We start from the raw sequence: 18,242 nt of genomic DNA on the forward strand, positions 1-18,242 counted from the left end.
TTTAAAAAGTACCATAAACAAATTTCGTGTGCATGGTAGAATCTGCATTTTTCGGGGAATATTCCACGTAATAAAAAAAATCCGTGAAAAATCATACCGTAAGGGGGTCGATCTAAGACGAAAACAAACATCAGGGAGATTTTGGTAATTACGAATATAATATTAAATTAGTAAAAAAGATAAACATATTCTCTGGTCATGTTCATGTAAAATGTATAATATCAAATGATTCATTCTGCAATATTTTTTTTATATAAATCCAAGTTTATGAATTAAAATACAAAATTTTCGTAACACCGTCAATCATACAATTATAATAAGTGAAGATTTTAAATAGAATTTAAATAAATTTAAATTAAATTAATTACTATTAAAATTAAATAAAAAAATAGAAACTATTTAGAGTTTCCAAGAAAGTTGATATATTTAGTGCATTTTATATATGGTATGATATAAATATATAATAAAATAATTAAATATCTTTTTAATTTGGAAAATGGTGACATGTTTTTTGATGATTTATTTTCACCAATCAATTTGCCACGTGGGATGAAATTGAATACATGTCACCAATTGAAATTGACAAATGTCAATCAATTAGGTGTGGAATTCAACTTTTATATATTATATAGATTATTTTAATCAAAAAAAAAGAAGAAAAGAATAATCAAGATTTTGGCAGATCAATGGAAGAAACTATAATTCTTTATGCTTCGGCAGTGCACCTAAATTCCATGTCACAGCTGGCCAAGTTCATCAGCAAACACAACCCCACCCTCTCCGTCATCATACTCCTCAGCTGCGGCCCCGAACAAGCACCGCCGCCCATCTCCGCCGCCGCCACGGCAGTGACTTACCGCCGCCTCCCCAGCGCGGCTCTCCCTCCAAATTTCACCACCGATCCTGTGGAACTCGTGTTCGAGATCCCTCGTCTCAACAGACAAAACCTCCGAAAATTCCTGGAAGATATGATCTCTGCAAAAAAACACAGTAATAAAAGCATTCATCATCGATTTCTTCTGCGACGCGGCGTTTGAAGTCACCACGAGCTTGAAGATACCTTCTTACTACTACGTGAGCAGCGGCGCTTTCTTCGCGTGCGCCCTGCTGTATCTCCCGACCATAGACGAAGCATACGAGGATGACATTGGGGATTTGAACGACTTCATCCAGGTTCTGGGATGCCCACCGCTGCACTCGTCGGATTTTCCAGACGGTATGTACTTTCGGAAGACGGTTACTTACGGAAACTTCATGTCCGCAGCGAAGAACATGCAGATGTCAAATGGAATCCTGGTCAACTCATTCGACGCGCTCGAGTTTAGAGCCAAGGAAGCGTTGTCCAACGGTACTGCCCCGCCTGTTTATCTACTCGGACCGTTGATCGACGGTGAATTAGCCATGAACGGCGGTGGAGTGGAGGAGAATGAGTGCTTGAGGTGGCTTCATTTACAGCCGGGTAAAAGCGTAATTTTCCTATGTTTTGGTAGGTGGGGTTTCTTTTCCGGCCAACAGTTGAAAGAAATGGAAATTGGTTTGGAGGAGAGTGGGCATAGGTTCCTGTGGTCGGTGGGGGGAGTTCGCCGGAGTTGGAGGAGGTGCTGCCGGAGGGTTTCCTTGAAAGAACGAAAGAGAAGGGTCTCGTGGTGAAATCGTGGGCCCCGCAGAAGGAGGTGCTGAGTCACGACTCGGTGGCCGGGTTTGTGACACACTGCGGGAGAAGCTCCATTCTGGAAGCGATTTCGTTCGGGGTGCCCATGATCGCCTGGCCGTTGTATGCCGAGCAACGGATGAATAGGGTTTTTATGGTGGAGGAGATGAAGGTGGCGCTGCCGCTGGAGATGGCGGCCGACGGGTTCCGGGGTTCGTCACCGCTGCTGAGTTGGCGAAGCGAGTTAGGGAGTTGATGGAGTCGAAGATGGGGAGAGCCGTGAGGCACCGAGTCGTCGAAATGCAAAAATCTGCACAGTTCGCTGTGAGTGAGAATGGATCGTCGCTCGTCGCCTTGGACAAGTTCATTCATCAGTCGTTGACTCGCGATTGAGGGGTATATTTGTCGTTTTACCACCTGCAATTCTTTCTTTTATTTTTTTTTTCCTGCGTAATGAAGTGATTATTTCTATGCTACATCCTGTGAAGACAATTTTTTACCATTGATCTATACACACTAATATGAGTGTGAATGTATTTGTGCGTATATAAATGGTAAAAACCTACCCAGAGTAACATAGAATAGACCCTAATAATGTAATTTGTTCCCACTCACATTTCTATCATTCACAAACACAACTACCGTATATAATTATTGGCTATATATGAATAATAAATCAACATTTAATTTTGATTAATTGTAATTGTAAACAAATATCATAAGTTGGGGCCAAATTGGGAATAAAATTTATGAATTCCGCCAAATTTGATTAAAAAATAGGGACTATTAGTCATAACCTCCTCTAGTGTTTTTTTAATAATGGGAGATCTAGCCATATTTTCAATATTGGTAGGAAACTCACTAATTTAATTAATCCCGAAAATAGCCTTCTTGGAGTGACGTTATTTCTAAACAAAAAAACACACGAAATCAGGAAAATAAAATTGCTGAAATCGTGTGAGATTTTATCCCCAAAATCTCGCTCTCCCAAATCTTTCCATAACTCCCACTGCAAAACCTAAATCTGATAAACGACTCCGTCGGCGACATTATCTATGGCTCAAAAATTCGAATTGGTGCCAAATTCCTAAACTCACTCACCAAAATCTGCGAAACGACTATATTGTATCGTCCCCTGGGTAAAAAAAATAGGCGACGAAGCTACAAAATGAGTGAAATTCTTGAAGCAATGGACACCAACGCACCGGAATCAGAAAATAAAGCGACGTCTGCGAGCAGTAAGTATCCCAATTGAAATAGTCTTGTTCATTAACATCCTCTTTTCGATTAAACCAAAAAACACAGTCTACAAATGTGTTTGTTTTACATTTTGTTTTTGTGAACAGGAGAACGCAGGACGCAAGCATTGAACGACATTCGACAAACCGACGCAGGTAATTAATCTGTTATTCTTGCTGGATTTAGTGGACTTTGTATGTAGAACTTGTTCAGTCGAAAATTCACATAAAACGTCGTGAAACACAATAGACTATTTGGTTGTGTTAATTCGACTATTTGTGTTGTATGTAAATAGACTATTCTGTAAATAGATCATTACGAATCATTGACTGAGAAAATCGTGGGCTTGAAGTCTATTTATGGGGAAATTAATATAATTTTAAATAGATGAATTTGTTAAGTAGTTGGTTTGTAATTAGCTAAAATATAAAATATTTGAATCTTACATATATGGTTTTGTTGCTATATAGTTAGAATAAATGACTTTGAAAAAAGACAGTGTAGTTCGTATTTGAGTATATTGCAAACAGACTATTTTGTAAGCAATTCCTTGTAAACTATGTAATTGTAGAATATATGGTTGTATCGTAGATGTTTGTTTAAATAGTTCATTAAGAATTATTATTAATCGTTATTGTCGCTGGAATTAGTGGGCAGTTGTATGTAGTACTTGTTCAGTCAAAAAAAAAAAAAAAAACATGACACACTGTGAATCAAAATAGTCAATTTGCCTGTGTGTCTTGAATGTTCTTGAAGTATTAATAAACTATTTGTGTTAACTGTTAATAGAACCTTTTTGAATTTGTTAAGTAGTTGTTTTGTAATTAGCTAAAATAGAAATAGTTGAATCTTACATATACGGTTTTGTTGGTGTATAGTTACAATAGATGACTTTGAAAAAAACAGTGTAATTTGTGTTTGAGTATACTGCAAACAGACTTTTTTGTAAGCAATTCCTAGTAAACTATGTAATTGTAGAATATATGGCTGTATCATAGATGTTTTTTTAAATAGTTCATTAAGAATTATTGTTAATCTGTTATTCTTGCTGGAATTAGTGGGCATTTGTATGTAGTACGTGTTTAGTCAAAAAAATCGCATGCCACACTGTGAATTCAAATAGTCTATTTGGTTGTTTGTCTTGCATGTTCTGGAAGTGTTATTAGACTATTTGTGTTAACTGTTAATAGACTATTCTTCAAATAGTTCATTAGTATGTACATAGACTATTCTGTAAATAGACTATTCTGTAAATAGACTATTCTGTAAATTAACTATTATGTAAATATACTATTTTGACTAGATTTTTTTTGTGGAACAAATATAATCAGACATGAGAATGGGCAGCGACTGTTTGGGCAACGATTCCTAGGGCAAAAGAAGAAGCCGACACCATTAAACGGGATAGTTGTTTTCAGAGGGCAAAAGAAGAAGACGACGTCATTAAATAGGATAGTTGTTTTCAGATGGCAAAAGAAGAAGCCGACACTGACGGACAACGATACAAGTACCCGTTTTGTTATTTTTCCAAGTTGCGGACATAAATTGTGAAGATTTTCTTAGGTTGGGGAAATCATAAGCACATCAAGAAGATTAGTTCGAACGATAACGCCGCTTGATTGTTTTGGTTTTGTGTTGTTAAAAAATTGCTTAGCATTTGTTTTGTTTTGATGTTTCTATGTTGACATATGGAGTATTTTTTGATTGAGTTGTTTTTCATGAAGATGATTTTGGAATTAGACCTTTTGCACAACGATACATTCTTTTTTCGTAACAACTTTTTTGTTCGACAATATGAATATTTGTTCTGATGATAGCAGATTTTGGGTAATAGCTGTTTTCGGATAATAGTTGTTTTTTATGATAATAGTCGGTTTGCAAGAAGCTGCATTTGGATAAAATTTGTTTGTTGATATTATCAAAAAGATTATTTCCACAATTTTAGCAAAACGAATATGAATCCAACTATATCCAAATTAATTGTTATCAAAAGACTATTCTGGAAAAATAACTAGTAAACGGCTATGTTTCAAAATATATGCACCTCTAAAAATCAAATCAACATAAACTATGTATACTAACAAAATTATAATGACATGATTACATAACAAAAACAACTACAAATTGTCGAAAACAACTAAAAAAAACACCCAAATTCCAACGAAAACTACTATAAATTCATTATTTCTATTCTTTGTCATAGCATAGAGAGAGGCCAATGTCATCTCACAACTCCCAACAATGTTGGCCTCAAGAAGCCCTAGCCTCCAGTGCTCTAATACTACAAAAAGAAAATTATGAAAGTCAAAATCAATTACAAAAGTGACAAACAAATACAAAAGTAACAAAATAACGACAATCTTCCCAAAACAACTACAAATATTATGGAGCCCGTAGAAAAATATGAAAATCTCCTCTGGTGCATTCTCCCATAGAGCTCTACAACAAGCTTTCGGACATCTTCAAATTAAAGTATATTCAAATACCTAACAAGACATATTAAACATAAAAATTAAATTATTTACCAACATAGAAATCGACTGTATAAACATAAATGCATACATCGACTATAAAGCCTCCGCATAATCAACACAGAACAATCGTTCGCAGATCTGAATCCAATTACAAAAAAACTTCATGTAATTAGTACAGAATGCAATTAAAGATGAATTTCAATTTATAAAATAAAAGCAACAGTCAAAAAAATCGTTCACACATAGGAACAACATAAAAAATCTCGCATTCTTCAATTACAAAATCGCCGATGAACTCGATGAGATCCTCTGAACCAAATCACAAATGAATCGACATGGACATCTTCGAAACAGTGCCAAAATCGCGTATGCCCTGAGAGAGAGAGATATGGAATTTGTTGATTTACCGTGATCTCAAAGATTTTTCTTACTCACGTGTTATAACAAAATTAATTATGCAAGGGGTATATTAGTCATGTGAAATACAATATTAATTAAAAAGAATTTTATTTAATAAAAGAAGGGGGTCTCACTAATAATGAAAATGAGGTTATATCCACCTTAATATATGTAAATGAGTTGGGGGTTTTTCACTAATTATCCCTAAAAAATATCTGAATTTGGAATCGTATTTTTCATTTTGATTTCTGAAGTTCCGATTTTTAATTCTTTCGAATTTATTTGGAACAGAATTGGAATGGTATTTAAAATTAGGGATTATTTTGCAGACCCCTCATTTACAAATTATATAGAACTAACTACCAAGTCGATTAGGGAAACCCCCCTCATTTCGAAAATATTTTGACATACCCCCCTCGGCCAATCTGAAGTACCGATAATTCCCTTTTAAAATCAGTTTTAAACCCTAGCCACTCACAGTCGTCTCTGTCTTCCTATCTCAAATCTCAGATTCAAATCACGCATCCGTAGATCTCCAACCGGCGAAGTTGTTTCCCGGAGTGATAACTCTCTTTCTGTGGTCGGAATTCAATGGTTTAACTACCGTTGGATTTTTCTCGTCGAGCTCCTTCATTTAGTGGTGATTTCATTCAGTTTGGAGCATTGGATCTGTTTTTGCAATTTTTCTTCAATCGACTCATATTTCATAAAATCTTCAAGGATGGATTTCCTATAACACTCCTCAATAGTGGGTTCTCGTGGCGTGTTGGTGTATGTGTTCCTATAACCTCTGTTGTATTATCTATGAAATTATTCGCCTTCGGTGCATACCAACATTGGTTAGTGTAATGATCTCCACCACATATTGAGCAAAATAACGGCGGCATATCATAGGTATTTTGGAGGTATTCGCCAGACGGAAGCCATTCATACCCCGTTTGAGGTGCGCGAGAATTGTAACCTCACATGTAACCAAAGAGAAAAAATATTAAAAAAAAAATAAAACAAAAAAAAATTAATTTGGGTGATTTGTGAAATTGTTCAAATTTAGAGCTATAATAAAATAAATAATTAAAATATTCCCCGACAACGGCGCCAAAAACTTGTTGGTGGATAACCTACACGCAAGTGCACGTATTGTACAAGTAATAAAGTGGACAATAAAATCCAGATATCGATCCTACAGAGAATATTTAATTATTTAACTCTAGACGTTAGATCCTAACAATTATCATCAAGCCCACCCTACACAGTCGACTTTAGAGAAATTTAACTAAATTAAAATAAACTAAATTAAAGCAAATTAAAAAGACAAAGCAAGAAAGCAAATTAAACGCGAAGATTAATCAAAGTAAACAAGCCTAGGATTTTATTCTCCCCCCAATGTGATTATTGAACCCCCAATTCCTTCAATTATGCAAGCAATTAACCCGAATTATTAACCTGGGATGCTAAATTAGTCATAACCCGCTTCCGCGTGTATTACGATTCTAATACTCTAGATTAAATTAGTGTATTCCTACACAATTAATTCTAGAACACAACATTAAGCACAAATCTCAATAATGACTACCTAAGAGATTAACTATATTCCTATGTTAATACCACAAATTCTCTTCTACCACAATTCTAATTATTAAGCCAATCTTCCGATTCATGCGATTAAGAATAACATAAAAGCACGTAAGGTGATCGAATTCATGCACTTAATAAAACAAATAGAAGAAATAATCCGGAATTAAACCTTGCATAAAATCATAGAATTGGGTTCATAAACCCCACATAGGGTTCAAAATAAAATCCTAGAAATAAAGCTTAGCTACTCGTGATTCTTATGATAAAGAAAATAGAATAAATTCATTAAATAAGAAAAATTATGCTGGAGTCCTCGTTGATCTTCGTTCCTCTTGAATTTTGTGTAAAAGATTCGTTCCCAATTATGTGTTTGGCTTGGTCTTATATAGGGTGGAAAATTTGGAGAAGAAGGTAGTTTCCTTGTGCAATTAAAATTCCTTTACTGCGCGTCTACGCCTTCTCGGACGGCAGTCTGAGATTATGTACTAAAACTCGGATGACCGTCTCAATTCCAGAGACTGCCTTTGTTTCTCGGACGGCCGTCTGAGATTTAAGTGTAATTCTCAGACGGCCGTCTGGGCTTTAATTCTTCAGTTTTTTGAATTCTTCATTTTCGCCCATTTTCTCCAAAATTGCAGTTTTTACCCCATACTTATCCAATTATTCTATTTGTACTTACAATACAATAAATCAATATTTTAAGCACCAATTATCATTAAAACATACCAAGAGCTCCAATTAAAGGTACGATGAAGTGTAAAAATATACACTTAACAATAGCTAGGGGGTATGTAAAATAAGCCCTTGTAATTCCAATTTCGATCGGATTTTAGTTCCAAATATTTCTATGACTTTTCGAAATATATAATATAATTTTATGATAAATTTCGTAATCCAATAATAATATAACATATGTTATATTTTATATGCAAAATATAAATAACAAAGTGTCAAGTAAATTAAAACCTTAGAAACTATGAATTGGTATCAACAAATTTATGTTGTAATTTTTTGTTATAAGTAAATATATGTTTCATTTTGCTGTTTCTATATATGTTTTTATTTCTTGCGTTTTGTCGAACTCTCTTTCGGATTTTCTTTCATTTTCCTGCAAACTGAAAATAGAAAACTATTGTAAAAATTTCCATTATATCCGAATATTGAACATGATATTTATAAAGTATAAACTAATGAAATTTCTGAAATTTCCAAAATTCCGGAGATTATGAGGCGTTATGAAATTGGAATGAATTTTTGCACACCGATTAATTGTTTGGAATGGAATTTGGAACTCCTTTGTTAATCCCAAAAAAAAAAATTGGAAATTTTTCAAAAAACCATTTCCGATCGATTCCGTCCGACCCTAATCAAAATTTTCTCAATTCATTAGCTATTAGTTTAAGAGCACATTTTAATATATATTTTTGTTCAACTTTTCCTTAAGTTTAATAATAACATTTTAATATATTTTAACGAAAGTACAAAAATATCCCTTGTTGAAATTTACTACTTATACAGAAAAGTAATGTTTTCAGAACCGGACCGGCTATAGAACCGTACGAACATTTGGGTCATGGGTTTATAGGGTCGAACCGGTTCAACCGGGTTTTTGATTTTTTTTAATATGTCATTATTTTATTAATTTTAATGTTTTAAAAATATTTTTTTTTTATGTTTTTAATCTCCGAGTTATTATTTTCACTTTGGTCTACTTCACCTCACTTTTTACTATATTTTATTGCTTATATTCTATCTTTTTTCCATTTTTTATTCTTCAAATCCGGCAATCGGTCACCCCTATTCGATCACCCATGATCATATCCGACAATTTTTCGACCACTCATGATTAGATCCAGCCACCCACTACTAAGTATAAGAAGGTTCGCTCAAATCTAGCCACAAATAACCAACGGTGATTCGAGACGTTTTGGCCAAAAACCGGGTTCTATGACTGACTCGGCGGTTCTCGGGTTTTATCCGGTCGAACCGGATTTTGGTCATTTGACCCCGGTTTTTGATTTTTCCGGTTTTAGATGTTAGACCGGACCGCTTTATTGCCGGTTCTAACAACATTGCAGAAAAGAAAAATATTATTTCTCATTTTCGTTTATTCAAGACCAAATAATTAAAGAAAAGAAAAAACTCCACCTACCCTCAAAACCAACCGTCGGGCTACCCACCACCGCACAATCGCCGCACGACCGCCGAACTTCTTCACCGCCACCCCTGCCGGAATTATACACAACTGCCACCACCCATTCACAACCGTTATTGTTCTGTCGAAACGTATAAACAAGAGTTTTAATTTTTTGTCAATACAAGCATTATAGAAGATTATTATTTTATAGATATGAATGTTAAGCATTGAATGTTGGTTATCTGTTGTAGGATGCACATGATTTAGGTGAATTTTGAGTAAAATTCGTTGAGTTTAGACGCAGGCAGTTTTCGATATGTACACGTCGAAATTTAAGAAACTTTCGACAGGTCCATGTCATTTTTTTTGATAAATTGCAAAAGAATAAAATTAAAATAAAAACCGACAAGTGCATTTTAGAAATATGAGTTTTTTTTTATCCCAATATTGACACATACATGTCGGTTTTTGTGAATAAATTTCGACGTATTCTTGTCGGAAAAACACAAAAAATTGCATGTATGTGTCGAAAAAGTGTAACTATTTTGAAAAAATATCTTGAAAACCAAAGAAGAAAAAAGAAAGAGGGTAATTGTGAAGGAGAGGGTTTTTGAAACCAAAGAAAGAATGATATTTTTCATATTTGTGTACTACAAATTTTTATTCAGGGTATGACGTCATTATCTATTCATTACCTATTTTTATTTTGATAATATTAAAATGAAAAGGAATTGATATTTATTTTAGCCGTCCACTAATTTTAACTCAACCGTGTCAAATTATTTGTACTTTTATATTATACAGTTAAACATCTATAAATTAATACAATTGGGATCATCAAGATTTTATTAATTTAGCGAAATATTAACTTATCGATAAATTAATAATTATTAATTTATACATTAATTAATAACTTATTAATTTATGGAATTACTTTTATTATTATTTTCAATAAATACATTTTTTTTTTATTTTTACGTATATATTATTCATTGTACCATTCGTTCAATGCACTATAGAGCCCGTTTCACGAATGGAAGCTCTTAAACCAGTAATGGTATAAAACGATTTATATTGAGTTATAACAAAACTATACCGAAAGTTCTAATCATGTTAAGAAAAGTGAGGGACGAGATTGATGGTAATATGGGTAGAAGATGGTCAAATGATATTTATAGCTTTAAAAGAGGAAATTAACCCTTCCAATTACTGAAATACGGCGAGAATTAGTCCGGAAGTACACAATTGGGGCAAAGTGTACCGAGTTATATATTTCGAAGGGAGGGTTTCATTTTTCTATTTTGAGGGGGGAAAGAGTAAAAAATGGCATTTTTTAAGGGGGTAAAGTGCTATTTGCCCAAGAAAAAAAGACTATAGCTCACTTGGGAGACCTATTTGATTATGGGTTCGAGAAATCAAGAGCGGACTTCGTTAATCCTCCTTAAAAGTACATTTTTTTTCTCTTACAATTTATTATATACTTTAACAATAATCATCTAATTAATTTTAGGTTGCGGCTATATGCAATACTAATTCCTCTTGTGCAAGACCAAATTAAAGAAAGATTCTAAAAGATTGCATTTTATTAAGATGAAATAACAAATATACCCATAAATTAAATTGGCTTTTTTTCCTCATGCAAGACCAAATACAAATAATGTGGAAAAATAAAAAGAAAAAAAAAAAGATTCGTGAATTATTAAAAAATACACAGCCCCCCCCCCCCCCCCCCCAAAACCCTACATACATCCACCTTCTCCACATACGCCCATCTTCACCGCCGTCAAAGCTCCGACGTCCAAGCTCTACCACCTACGTCCACCTTCCTCATTTTTTTCAACCTTACAAAAAAAGAGGAAAAACAAATTAAATTTGAAACTGGTAAAAATCGACACGAAGGTGTCGAAAGACTGTACTACAAATCGACATTTAAGCGTCGAATTTTATGGGTAAAAATCGATATTGACATGTCGAATTTATAGCACAAATTCGACATTGCCAAATGTCGAATTGTATGCCTCAAAATCGACATCTAAATGTCGATTTTTACACATAAAATTCGACATGTACATGTCGAATTCGTCTGCGCGAGATTGTTTTTGAAAAAACGATATTCTAGCTAAAAAAACCCATAAAGCATACCTTCTTGGGTTCTTCCGTCGTAGAATGGTCTATTTTGATGTCTTCTGACTCCATACTTGCCATCTTTGTAAGATTTGTTGAGTTTTGATGATTTTGAATGTTTAGGTTTTGTGAGTTTATAGAGGAGGAAGGAGAAAAGTCTTGTGGGTTCTGGAAGATGGAGAAGATGAGAGTTGGTCTTGTGGTCTTGTGATAGGGTTTTTTGTGTTTTTGAATTTTTGGTCTTGCACATTTGGAATTTTCTATTTTTTCAACAAGTAAGGATATTATAGTATTTATACATTGAAAAATTTAATTTGGTCTTGCACAAGTGGTTTTAGTCTTGCATATAGTCGCAACCTTAATTTTATTTACTGTCATACATATAAAATAAAAAATCTATAGAACATATATAAGTGGTTCTGTACAATGTTTTTCATATCAAATTGACTCAGACAAACAGTAATGCTTTGTTAGAATTCTGATGGGAATTAAATTGCACAATGATGTGGAGTTATCTATTAAGAATAGGGATGTAAATGAGTCGAGCTCGTCAGAGTTTTCGAGTTTCAGTTAAATTTAGTGAGCTCGAGCTCAAGCTCATCGAGCTATGATTTGATAAGCTCGAACTCAAGTCGAGCCGAGCCTGTTGAGCTCGAGCTCAACTCATTTATATTTATATTTTTTTCTTCTAATTTTTATATAATATTGATTTTAGTTTTTATTATAGATAATTTATATGAAAAATAAAAAGTTATAGAATAAAACATAAATATATATATATATATATATATATATATATATATATATATATATATATATATATATATATATATATATATATATATATATATATATATATATATTAACACAAACACAACTAAAGATGATCGAAAGCTTGAACTCAAGATTTTTTTCGACCCAGCTCATCAAGTTCATGAGCCGGCTCAGCTCATTTACACCCCTAATTGAGACAAGTTTTATGTTTTCTTTCAGAGAGACCAAGTTTTTTGCTTTTCTTATTTTTGCTCCAGAACGTGAGTTTATCAATAGCAATCGAGATTTCAGTTTTTCTTCTTCTATGCAAAAAAAAAAAAAAAAAAAACAATTCGATTTTTTGGAAGGACTTAAAAGATTCTTGGGAGGAGGTCGATCTGTTCACTAAAGAGATTCAACATTGAAGGGAGTTCAACCGTGCAAAGTGGAGGAGTCTGGCACAATGTCACTAGTTTTGAATAAAGGAAGAATATAATAGAAACCCTCGCTATATTATGGGTTGATTACATGGAATATATATACAGAAATATTGCAAGTTAATAGAGTTTGACTAGGTAACTAAATCCTAACTAATCTAGGTAACTCAATCATACTAGAATCCTAATATTACAAGAGTTCTATAATATAATATTCTCTAACACGCCCCCGCAGTCGAAACGTGACGAGCGTGAACACTGGACAATCACTTGCTAACACGCTCCTGCAGTCGGATCGAATATACTCCAAAAGTGAAGACTGGACATAAAACCCACGAAATCCAGCAGTAGTGAAATCATTGGTGAAAATATCTACCAAAATGATAGGAAAAAATAATAATAATAACATGGAGAGAAAATAATTTTTTTTATTTTTGTATGAATCGAGAGAGAGAGAGAGAGAGAGAGAGAGAGAGAGAGAGAGAGAGAGAGAGAGAGAGAGATATGAGAGGGGGAAGAAGAATAATTAAAGAAGGATAGAGATCAAAAGAGAGAAAGGAGATTAACCGACTAAGAAGAAGAAGAAGATAATGTCGGAAAATATAGAGAAGATGTACCACCGGGGGAGAGAGAAAGTTCGGGTGGTGTTCATAGAAAATATAGAAAAAGAAAGATAGAGAGAAGAGTACCACCACCGAGAGGGAGAGAATTGGTTTGGTGGTCGCCGGCGGCCATGGAGAAGAAGAGAGGCAGCGGCTAGGTTTTAGGCCATGAAGAAGAAGAAGAAGAAGAAGAAAAAGATAGAGAACCACCGGGGGAAGGAGAAATTTTGGGTGGTGTACATAGAAACGATAGAAAAAAGAAAGAAAAATATTAGAGTACCACCACCAGGGGAGGGAGAAAATTGGGTGGTCACCGCCATGGAGAAGAAAGACGGCTAGGTTAAATAAGCTGGTGCTCTGATACCATAAATGAAGAATATAATAGAAACCCCCGTTATATTATGGGTTGATTACATGGAATATATATAGAGAAATATTGCAAGGTAATAGAGTTTGACTAGGTAACTAAATCCTAACTAATCTAGGTAACTCAATCATACTAGAATCCTAATATTACAAGAGTTCTATAATATAATATTCTCTAACATTGAATATTGCACAAAAACAGCGTCAAGATAAAGATGGAGTCTTTCGTGTATTATTGAAAACTTATTATTGTGCTTATAACACCGAAATAATGAAAATTCATTGTTGCAGATCCCGTGGATATGAGGTAAAGTTGTATTCCAATCACATGAAATTTGTGTCTATTTTATTTTTTTCCTACGAATTATCCCAACATTTAGCATAAAAGTAAAAAAAAAAAAAAAAAAAAAATTGAATCTGACACAAATATATAATATTTGGCACCCTTAGTTAGAGATTAAATTTCCAAATCAATTATAAAAGAAAATTATAATGTAATACAATTCGAAGGGGGTCACCACGATCCCGTCGTAATTACATTTCAGAGGGAGTCACCACGATTTCGTCGCAAATACATGACACATCTAAACTCTTAATCAAAACTACACGTCTAATTTCATAATCAGTCTAGATATTTCATAATGCGCATATTTTTTAAAATTCGCAAAATTCATATCAGACTGATACCATATTAGCATTCATCATTGAGGAAAGAAGAGCGAAGAAGAAAATTCAGCTTTTCCATAATTCATTACCGAGTTATGTTTGATACCTGATAATTTATCTATACAACGTTTATACAGCTGGCAATTAACTAACACAAATGTTATTTACAAAAATGCGATTTCTAGTATATAAAATCCGAAATTTGATAAATGTCGTTCGAGCTTTAATAATACCGTTTCGATTTCAAACGTGATTTTGATCATTTTCAATTCCAAATTTTGCAAAACCTGAAAAATAGAATTTGTAGTATTCTGAGTTAGTTTTCTAATCCAACTTGAATCACCAAAATTGGATGTGTGACGAGAAAGATATACATGAATCAATGGATACTGCCCACAACTTTGATGTATTAAGGTATCTAAAATTCAAAATGTGACTCATCATGCATAACTTAGTCACACGGCATCCAATCCAGCGGAGTTAAGTTGGATTAGGAAGCTAACCCAAAGGACTACAGTTTTCGTGTTTCGAATTTTGCCAAAATCAAAATAGAAATATGTCAAACAGGTTCGAAGTCAAAACGACGTTAGTAAAATTAAAACGACATTTAACATTTCAGATATAAAATAGGGGTTTTTATGCATAACTCTCTGACCAACTATCTTTATTATTCTAGGTTTAATGGTTATATCTCTTTCATAAATAAGCTCAGCCCTTTTTTTTGGAAAAAAATAAGTCCAACCATTTAGTACTGATGCTGCTCCAAAATGTTGGGTCAGCCCAATGATCTTGAAGCCCATAGGTCTCCTAAGTCCGGGAATCTTCAAGCCCAATATCGGGAATGCCGAGAATCCTTGCCACGCGTCCGAGGTATTCGAAGGGATCGCTCCACTCGTTAACCTACAAAACACTTGAAAACACTAGGTGACACGCCGGGGGTGGCCCGGCGATTGTTCTCCAACGCTCAAGTCAGAAAAACTATCACAATATAAACAATTAATATTAATTAATTGCCTAAATAGTGCTTACCTTATTATGTGGTTGATAATACATATTTATAGGTGAGGTTTGGTAAAGTTTTCTTGTAGAAAACCAATGTGGGACAAAAAACATTCGAGTTCTTCCCATAAGTTTCTTATGAAGTTCATAATTAAGGACCTTTGTATTGGACTTTTCCTTTGAATGAGCCTCTTGGGCTTTTTGGGGTAAAGCCCAATTAGGCACATCATTAAGCCCCCCACTCCCAGGTTGAGCCAGAGCCCGTGGGTCTGCCTGGGAGTAATTAGGAATAGTCGCTCGAAGACGAAATAATTTTCATGTTTTCCTTGAATTTCAAGGTAGCCGGAAATTTTGAAGTCGGCTACAGGGATCTTGCAGAGGCGGGCGCTGCAGTTAGGCGATAGATATTTTTTGAAGGAGGTATGCCCATTTGTTGTACGGCGGCGATCAGTCGCCAAATTTTTTAGAGGAAGTTGTGATATCCCTTGACTTTGTTGGCTAGTGAGAATCGCGCATTTCCTAAAGAATGAGTTATGTTTCAAATTTTCCGACGAGACGGTATCCCTTGTCTATATCGCCTAGTGGGGGGTCCGTCTCTCGTAATGAATGAGCTTTACTTAATCTTTTTAGCGGGGCGAAATCCCTTGGCTTTATTGCCTAGTGGGAAGCATTTCGTAAAGAATGAGTTATGCTTCATTTTTTCCAGTGAGACGGTATCCCGTGGCTATATCGCCTAGTGGGAAGCTCGGCTCTCGTAAAGAGTAAGCTTTTACTTTATCTTTTTAGCTAAGATGGTATCCCTTGGCTTTAACGCCTAGTGACAAGTCCGTATTTTGGTAAATAATGAGTTATGCTTCATCTTTTTCGGTGAGACGGTATCCCTTGGCTATATCGCCTAGTGGGAGGCTCGACTCTCGTAAAGAATAAGCTTTTATTTTATCTTTTTAGGTCAGACGGTATCCCTTGGCTTTAACGCCTAGTGGGAAGTCCGTATTTTTGTAAAGAATGAGTTATGCTTCATCTTTTTCGGTGAGACGGTATCACTTGGCTATATCGCCTAGTGGGAGGCTCGACTCTCGTAAAGAATAAGCTTTTATTTTATTTTTTAGGTCAGACAGTATCCCTTGGCTTTAACGCCTAGTGGGAAGTCCGTATTTTTGTAAAGAATGAGTTATGCTTCATCTTTTTTTTTTGTGAGATGGTATCCCTTGGCTATATCGCCTAGTGGGAGGCTCGACTCTCGTAAAGAATAAGCTTTTACTTTATCTTTTTAGGTAAGACGGTATCCCTTGGCTTTAACGCCTAGTGGGAAGACCGTATTTTTGCACTTGGTGGTTGATCAGACCCTTAAGTTTTTTATGTAGGAAGTCTGCCCGTTTACCTAAGTTTTTTTGTGGCGGGTAAGACTCCCCTGAGCTTTAGTTGCTCTATATTTTGGAACTTTGGAGAGCGGAAAACCAAGGTTCGGGTTGGCCAGACCCTTTGTGATCCTTGATATCTTCCCCTTTTGCTAGTTTTTGAGTCTATTGATTTTTTGTTAAATCGATTGTAGATGCCTTGAACGAAAACGTGTGGAGAAGACAAATGGTTGATGTAGAAATCACGGTTGCGGTATCCCACCGACTAAAATAGTTTATTAAGAATCATGCGGCTGGCGTTATGCCTTGAAAATATTGTGCGGGGCGGTATGCCACCGACTTATTGCTGAAAAGAAATTACATGGGGCCCGCGTGGGGCAATAGTAAATACTAAGTAAAGTATTTCTTCAAGATTGTGATTGTTCTAGGAATTCTCTCAAGTGCCCGTTTTGGACAAGTCTTCCGAGCGCTCACATAACCTGAAAACACTCCTCAGTAGTGTGACCTCGATCTCTGTGGTATTCACAATAATCATCCGAATTTTATCATTCTAGATTCTCCTTCATCCATCTTGGTAGTTATAGAATTCATTTCTGCTCTGTGATGATCATCATGTCAACAAGCTTATCCTTGAGAGGTGAGAACTTCTCTTCTTTTATATTATAGTTGTGACTTCCCTCATCGTGCTTTTCGCTTAAGGGGTACCCTCATCTCTGCAGTCTCCTCAATCCGAACATACTTCTCAGTGCGATTCAAGAGCTTCTCTAGGGTCGTAGGGGGTCGGCCTGCGATGTACTCTTGAAAACGAACATACTTCAAATTGTGTTGCAGTATGTTGGTTAACATTTAGTGATTAAGGAGGGGGACTTCATGTACTGCTTTGACAAATCGTTGCAGGTAATTCATGAGCGACTCTTTGTCCCGCTGTATGACCTTGAAGATATACGACCAGTTTTGGCGTATTTCTTGCTTATAGAGTATTGGTGACGGAAAACCGTCGCTAGTTGGTCCAGATTGTCTATGGACCATCCGGGCAAGCCGTTGAACCAAATTTGTGCCTGATCAGCTAGCGTGGTCCGAAAAATCTTGCAGTGAGCTGCGCGTTATTAAGACTGTAGAGGTCAATCTTGGCGTAAAAATTACTTAAGTGATCTTGGGGATCCCCGATTTCGTCGAATTGGGGGAGATTGGGATCCTGAATCAGAGAGGCAACACTTCTTCCATAATAGCAGGAATAAATGGGTAATTCGGGTGGACAATATCCAAAAGTGAGCGGCCGTCCACCTCGAGACTTCTCGCCGATGACTCCTTTAATTGCAGTCGTCGGAGCCTGGTCGATGCCTTCTTGCTTATTGGTGTCGGGAAGCTCTACTTCCGAGTTAGTTTCGAGGGGAGTTTTCGCGGTGGTGCGCATGTTCGTGGTGTCCTCCACCTCAAGGCCTTTGATGATAGTCATACGACC

The 18,242-nt window shown here is 35.4% G+C and overlaps 1 pseudogene; it reads left to right on the top strand.

Moving 5' to 3' along the window:
- Positions 1–650: 650 nt before the first annotated feature.
- On the top strand, positions 651–2,102 carry LOC148768401 (baicalein 7-O-glucuronosyltransferase pseudogene; annotated as a pseudogene).
- Positions 2,103–18,242: the final 16,140 nt, after the last annotated feature.

Source organism: Erythranthe guttata, chromosome 8 (assembly GCF_056151865.1).
Source record: "Erythranthe guttata isolate IM_541 chromosome 8, IM_541, whole genome shotgun sequence".
NCBI classification, from domain to species: domain Eukaryota; kingdom Viridiplantae; phylum Streptophyta; class Magnoliopsida; order Lamiales; family Phrymaceae; genus Erythranthe; species Erythranthe guttata.